Below are 5,861 nucleotides of genomic sequence, written 5' to 3'. Positions count from 1 at the left end.
AAATATTGCGAACTGTTTTTATTAAACTTTTAACAATAGTGACGAAACATCTTTTTCTGTTGCGGTTAAAACATTTCAACCATGTCAAAAAGAGCGTTTAGATTATGGGTTTCTATTATTTCGATATAAAACTTTTAGTATTAACAATCATGCATAGCATTTCTTATCATATTAAATGCATGATGTAACAATAAGATTTAATATGTAAATAAAAATTGTCCGTAACAAATGAAGCGTAAAATTAAGTGTTCTTTAGAAGATAAGTAAATCATTTGTATTTCTAATTAAATTCAGGGTTTTCCCAACTTCTGTGCACTTTGAAATATCTCTCCAAGCGCAATTGAAAATTTAAAAACAACAAAAAGAAAACCATTTGCATTTATTAATTTAATAAAATGTGAAGGGTTCTAAATCCAATAAAGCTAAATTCTGCATACAAGTTCTACATTGTTTAAACAGAGAACGTTTACAAACATGAATCATAATTTGAGTTATTGGTTTACATTGATAACCTTAATTTAACCTGTTTTTTGGGGTTTTTTTGTTTTTTTATAAATTAATTTGAAAATTTCTCATATTTGCATGGAAAACACTTATCATTTTTTTCTCGAATTAAAAAATAATCTTTTTGTTAGCAGAACACTTTAAATAATGGGTTGTTATTATTTGCAGCTGCAGCCAGTTGTTGATATGAAATAAAGTTTCAAGTAAAAGTACATGTTGGTAAAGAATTAAAAAAAATGTTGATAATTTCTTTTGATTTCCCTTTCTTTTTATTTTAACGTACAACGCCCAGAATACAAAGTTTAAATACACAACGAAATTTAAAAAAGATATTGACAAGTCAAACGTTTTTCATGATTGATGGCAATTTGCCTTCGTTCATCAGTATTTAATACTTTTTTGTTTTCAAAACGTTTTGGTTTTTCCATTTACTCATCAATCAAAATTGTCTACAACATAAACAAATCAAAATGATCCTTGTTTACGTACATGCAGGTAATTATATATATCATTGAGAATAGAACCTAATTTTCCCTGTACACTCTTATGACATTTTTAACAGAATTTTTATTTTTCCTCATTTCATCAACATGGGTGTTGAATTAAAAACATTCTGATGTTTTATCTTTGAAAGGCAAGTTGGAGTAGTTTTTTGTTTAATAGTTGATGCAACATTTTGTTTTAAGTCAGAAAAATAAATCAATAAATAAATAGATGAAAAGTTTAGAATGTAAAACTTCACAGAAAAAATGAAATGCTATTGATTAAAGTTGCTCTCTCTCTCTCTCTCTCTCTCTCTCTCTCTCTCTCTCTCTCTCGTTTTATTGCATTTTATTTAGTCTTTTTTGGACCTACCGACCCAGTTTTATGTATTTTTAAATCTACAATCAAATACATAATATAAAGTTAAAAGTTCGCGTTACACCGTTATATAGTTTTATCAAGTACAATGCATATGAACTATGTAACATCAAAGAGTCAAATCAATTACCACTATACATATCTGCATGATAAACCAGAATGAAGAAAGTGCTTGTAGTAAAAATGTATAACGAGCACAGAGAAATGAACTATACTGGAGCTTCTTCCCCGGGCGGGGTTTGAACGTTAGGCCAGCGAAACCCACTCTATAGCAATTCGCGGCCAGCTAGGCAGCAGAGAATTTGAAATAATATGATAAGGGTGCAGATACAGTACCGATTAGACACAACCTTACAGCAGAGTAAACCCAAACTAAACCCCGGGTTTACTTTTGGGGTTTACTTGGGGTTTATTTTTTGAACATTTGGGTCCACTCGGGATTTACTCTGGGTTTACTTGGAAATTGTATTTGAGGTCAACTGTTCGCACTGAAGTGTGAAGCAGGCCAGTCTTGATCTTACCATCCTACTGCTTGTAATTCATGCCCTTGTGTATTCCGAATACACAGTTAGCGTCTGCTTTTAGGGGTATATTTCTGACAGGGTTTACTCTTTGCTACCACTCTGGGTTTACTTTAGGTTTACTACAGTAAACCCGGAGTACACCAAGAGTAAACCAAGAAAGTTAACCCATGGTTTAGTTGGGGTTTACTTTGTTAGGTTGGGTCTGATCGGTACTTTATAGACAGCAACATTGCACTTTTTATCAATTTTCAAACCATGGATGCACTTGTAGGCACATCCTTTGCCGCAATCCATTTTTTCTATATAAGTGGTTGTTGTTTTGTACATAAGATGTCTCATACTTGTTAACAATTGTATTTAAAACAAACAGTGTTTTTGTGGTACAGTACCGATCAGACCTAACCTAACAGAAAGTAAACCCAAACGAAACCCTGTGTTTACTTTCGGGGTTTACTCTATGTTTACTCCGGCTGACTAGAGTGGACCCAGATGAAACCCAGAGTAAACCCAAAGTGGACACATTAAGTATACCCAAAATCAGAAGTATACCCCTGAAAGCAGATGCTACATGTGTTTTTGGAATAAACAAGGGGCAGGAATTACTGGCAGTAAGGTACTACGATCTTTTTCACACCTCAGTGCATACAGTGGACCGCAAAAGCAAAGCGCGAGAAATTCCAAAGTAAAGCCCTGAGTTGACCCGAAGTAATACCCGAATTGACGTGAATTATCAAAAGGCAGACCCAGAGTAACCCCTAAGTAAATTCTGAAAGTAAACAAAGGGTTTAGATGGGGTCTGCTCTGGGTCAAAACTCTGGAACAACTTCAATCCACCTCAGCCATGAAAGCCGCATTATGACTTGCAGTGTATTTCTGTATTACCAAAGTTTGTACAAAAATCTGTCGGGTAACGGATCAATTAAGAGATGAACATTCTGACATTTGTTAACTAAGGTACTGCCGATTCCTTCTAATTCTTACTTTGTACTAAGTCTGCCTATTGGATCTCCAGGATAAGATTAAATAGTTTATTTGTACTTTGTTAAGGTAGTTTATGAGACACAGTGAAAAGGCACTAAACACTGGTCACATGTCATCAAGTTTGCATAAGATTATAATATTGCTATGTATATAAAAAATTATCCATCGAATCACCAATATGCTGTTACATTTTACATTGTTTCATATTAGAACAAACTAGAACAATTATTTTCATTCTAGTAAAATCAATTGTATTCCAAAGTATATGGGCCGAAACATTTTATAGGCTTCAAATAACCGGCAAATAAAATCAGCCTTTTTGCCAAAAACCACCAGTTGAATTTAAAGATTGTGATTATGACATAAATCACAAGCAGTAGTCCATCGACAGCCGGGTCATAATCGTGTGTATGCAGGTGGGGGCTCATCTGGAGGTTGAGCTGAAAATGTAGCTAAAGGTTGGACTGACAGTTGAGCTAGAGGTTCAGATGGAGGTTCAGCTGGCGGTTGAGCTTGAGATTCAACAGGAGGTTGAGAATCTGACGTATTCCCATTGCTCTTGTTCTCTGTTAATGATGGAGTAAGATAAATTTAGCTTGATAAATGCATACAAGGAGAGGATAATTTTTACATTCTTATGTTGATGACAAAGAGAAAAAAAAATCTTAACCAACTGACTTACTTATATAGCAGCAGCCACAGACACCGCAAATTCCGATAAGCACACCGAAAAAACTGCCTACAATTTTACCGACACTGAAATGTATCACAGATACAGGTATCATATACTTTACGCTTAAACATGTGTATACTAGTATATAAAGGCAAGATGAAATACAATGGTTTACAATGCACCTCAGTTGACAATAAAAGTTTACCGGAACGTGCTTCGACGTCTCTTATTCTCTTCATATCCGGTACTTTGTTCATGCCTAGTAAATAAAAAAAAGTATTTTACCACTGGCTTTACAAATAAAAATGCGTTGATTCATATGATAATCGCAGTGTGTAAAACATCTAAAGTGTTTGTTTTCTCCTTAACTTGTATCCAACGATTACTGACCGTTCATCAAAGCGTTCTGCTGTAAACAAACATAGTTATTTTTTAAGATGATGAACAATTTCTGTAGAATATGAAATAAACTTAAAGTTTCATTATTCATTGCAAAACTAATACAATTTTTTAAATAATGTTGAAGGCTCTTGATATTATTGAAACAAATACCGGTATTACTATAAAAAGTACTTATTTCGTGTTATCTGTACCAATGTAGAATCGTAAAGCATAGTGTCTATATGTTGTTAATAAATTTCATTGACGTTCTTCTTTTGATTTCTATTTTATACCACTTGTGTTTGAAAGTCTCGGCAACAAATACTAATTCTTAGAATCCTGAAAAATTTATTCTGTAGTCATTAACAACAATATCTGTGATTATTCTAGCATTTAACTGATCTTCTTTATATTGTCCTTTATTTTTAAAGAAACGGAATTGTGTTCTGTTTGTTACAAAACCTAATAAACCCGTAACCATTTGTCACTGTATAATTATGCGCAATCTTTGAATTTTTCACACATATTTCAAACAATTATACACTCCATCCAAATACTGTTTATCTTATTGAAAGTTTGGTTTATATCTTTGCGGTTTTATATGCAAGAATTACCTATGATCAACTGATTTTATGTTACAATGAACATATGGTATGAAGTGGAGACAAGTCATTGTAAGATCATTCAAAGATCCGGAACAAACCTGAAAAAGCTGATTACATTACAAGTTTCGGTTCCGGTACATTCAAACCCAAGAGGACAGCACCAAACAGTACCTATACAGCAGTAGTAGCCTGGCGGACAATCAAAGTGATTGTCACAAACAACTGTTGAGAAAAAAACCCTAAAATTGACCAACATACGAAACATCATGTACTCAAAATCAATACTGATCAAGTTCTTCAGAAGAATAATATATCATAATTAAAATGTCTTGACGGTAAAACCTGTTGTGGCGAGCAGGAAAACAGAATACTCTCCAACAATCAACCGTCGTCGGTCTTGCTCATCTAATTAAGCGGAAAAAGTAACGAGGCCGACCGTGGGTTTTCGACGATGACAATCAACAAGAATTGTCCAATCTTATACAATATTCCACCCTTTCAAATAGTATATTCAAATTTAAAATTTGTAATACTCATTATTTCTGACCCCCTCTAAAGTTTTGTAGTAACTTTTACTTTCGTTCCAACTTGCCTTAGCATCAACTCGACTGAATGTAGAAAATATAGATTTTAGAAATAGCTTTTCAAACATCTCTAGGAACTTTTTTGAAAGCATAATTGATCGTAAAACACGTATTACGTTCATCTCCTTATCCAAACCATAAAATTAGCGTTAGAATAGCCCAATGTTGTTTTGATCTCGGCCCTAATGGTAGCTCGCGTTGGGCCGATACTATCAGGGGGCTAATACTAGGACCAAGATAAAAACAACAGTGTGCAGTGTTCATATCATACATGTATATCTAAAGGCAAAGATTTTTGTTATAATTGAATTCATATTCAAAGTAGAGAATTTGATTTATTATAAAGGCAATGGATTTACAATTCTTTTGGATTTATAAGATTTATAAGCCCATTCCGTTTTATATGTTCGGCACTGTAAGAGTTAGACTTTGTTGACAAACCATCGTTATTTCATGTTCAATAGAATGGGGTCAGTCGAATGAGATAAAACACTATCTTCTAGAATGCAAAGTTATCAAGTTAGAGAAAAACTTCCATACTAAGCCGCCGTGTAATAAGTCAAATTATTTCACTGGAAACTCGTACATTTCCTGTCAGCATTAATTCCCAAAAAAACCGGACTGTTCGGGAGTTGTTTGAGAACGTTCCTGAGCACGGCCATTCCTTTAACTTCTTTATTTAACTATCTGAATTTTTTTTTTCTAAGTTTAAAGATGTATCCTTAACCTCTTGTTCCATTCTTCCTTG

The 5,861-nt window shown here is 33.6% G+C and overlaps 1 long non-coding RNA gene across 1 annotated transcript; it reads right to left on the bottom strand.

Annotated features, from left to right (window-relative positions):
- Positions 1–2,159: 2,159 nt before the first annotated feature.
- Positions 2,160–4,750, bottom strand: LOC136270973 (uncharacterized). The gene is made up of 4 exons (XR_010708830.1): positions 4,628–4,750; positions 3,749–3,802; positions 3,553–3,626; positions 2,160–3,436 (listed from the first exon to the last, which is right to left on the bottom strand). It is a non-coding gene; the product is annotated as an uncharacterized lncRNA (long non-coding RNA).
- Positions 4,751–5,861: the final 1,111 nt, after the last annotated feature.

The sequence above is a fragment of the Magallana gigas genome, chromosome 8 (assembly GCF_963853765.1).
Source record: "Magallana gigas chromosome 8, xbMagGiga1.1, whole genome shotgun sequence".
In the NCBI taxonomy this organism is placed as follows: domain Eukaryota; kingdom Metazoa; phylum Mollusca; class Bivalvia; order Ostreida; family Ostreidae; genus Magallana; species Magallana gigas.
This window is presented reverse-complemented; position numbering and strand designations above follow the sequence as displayed.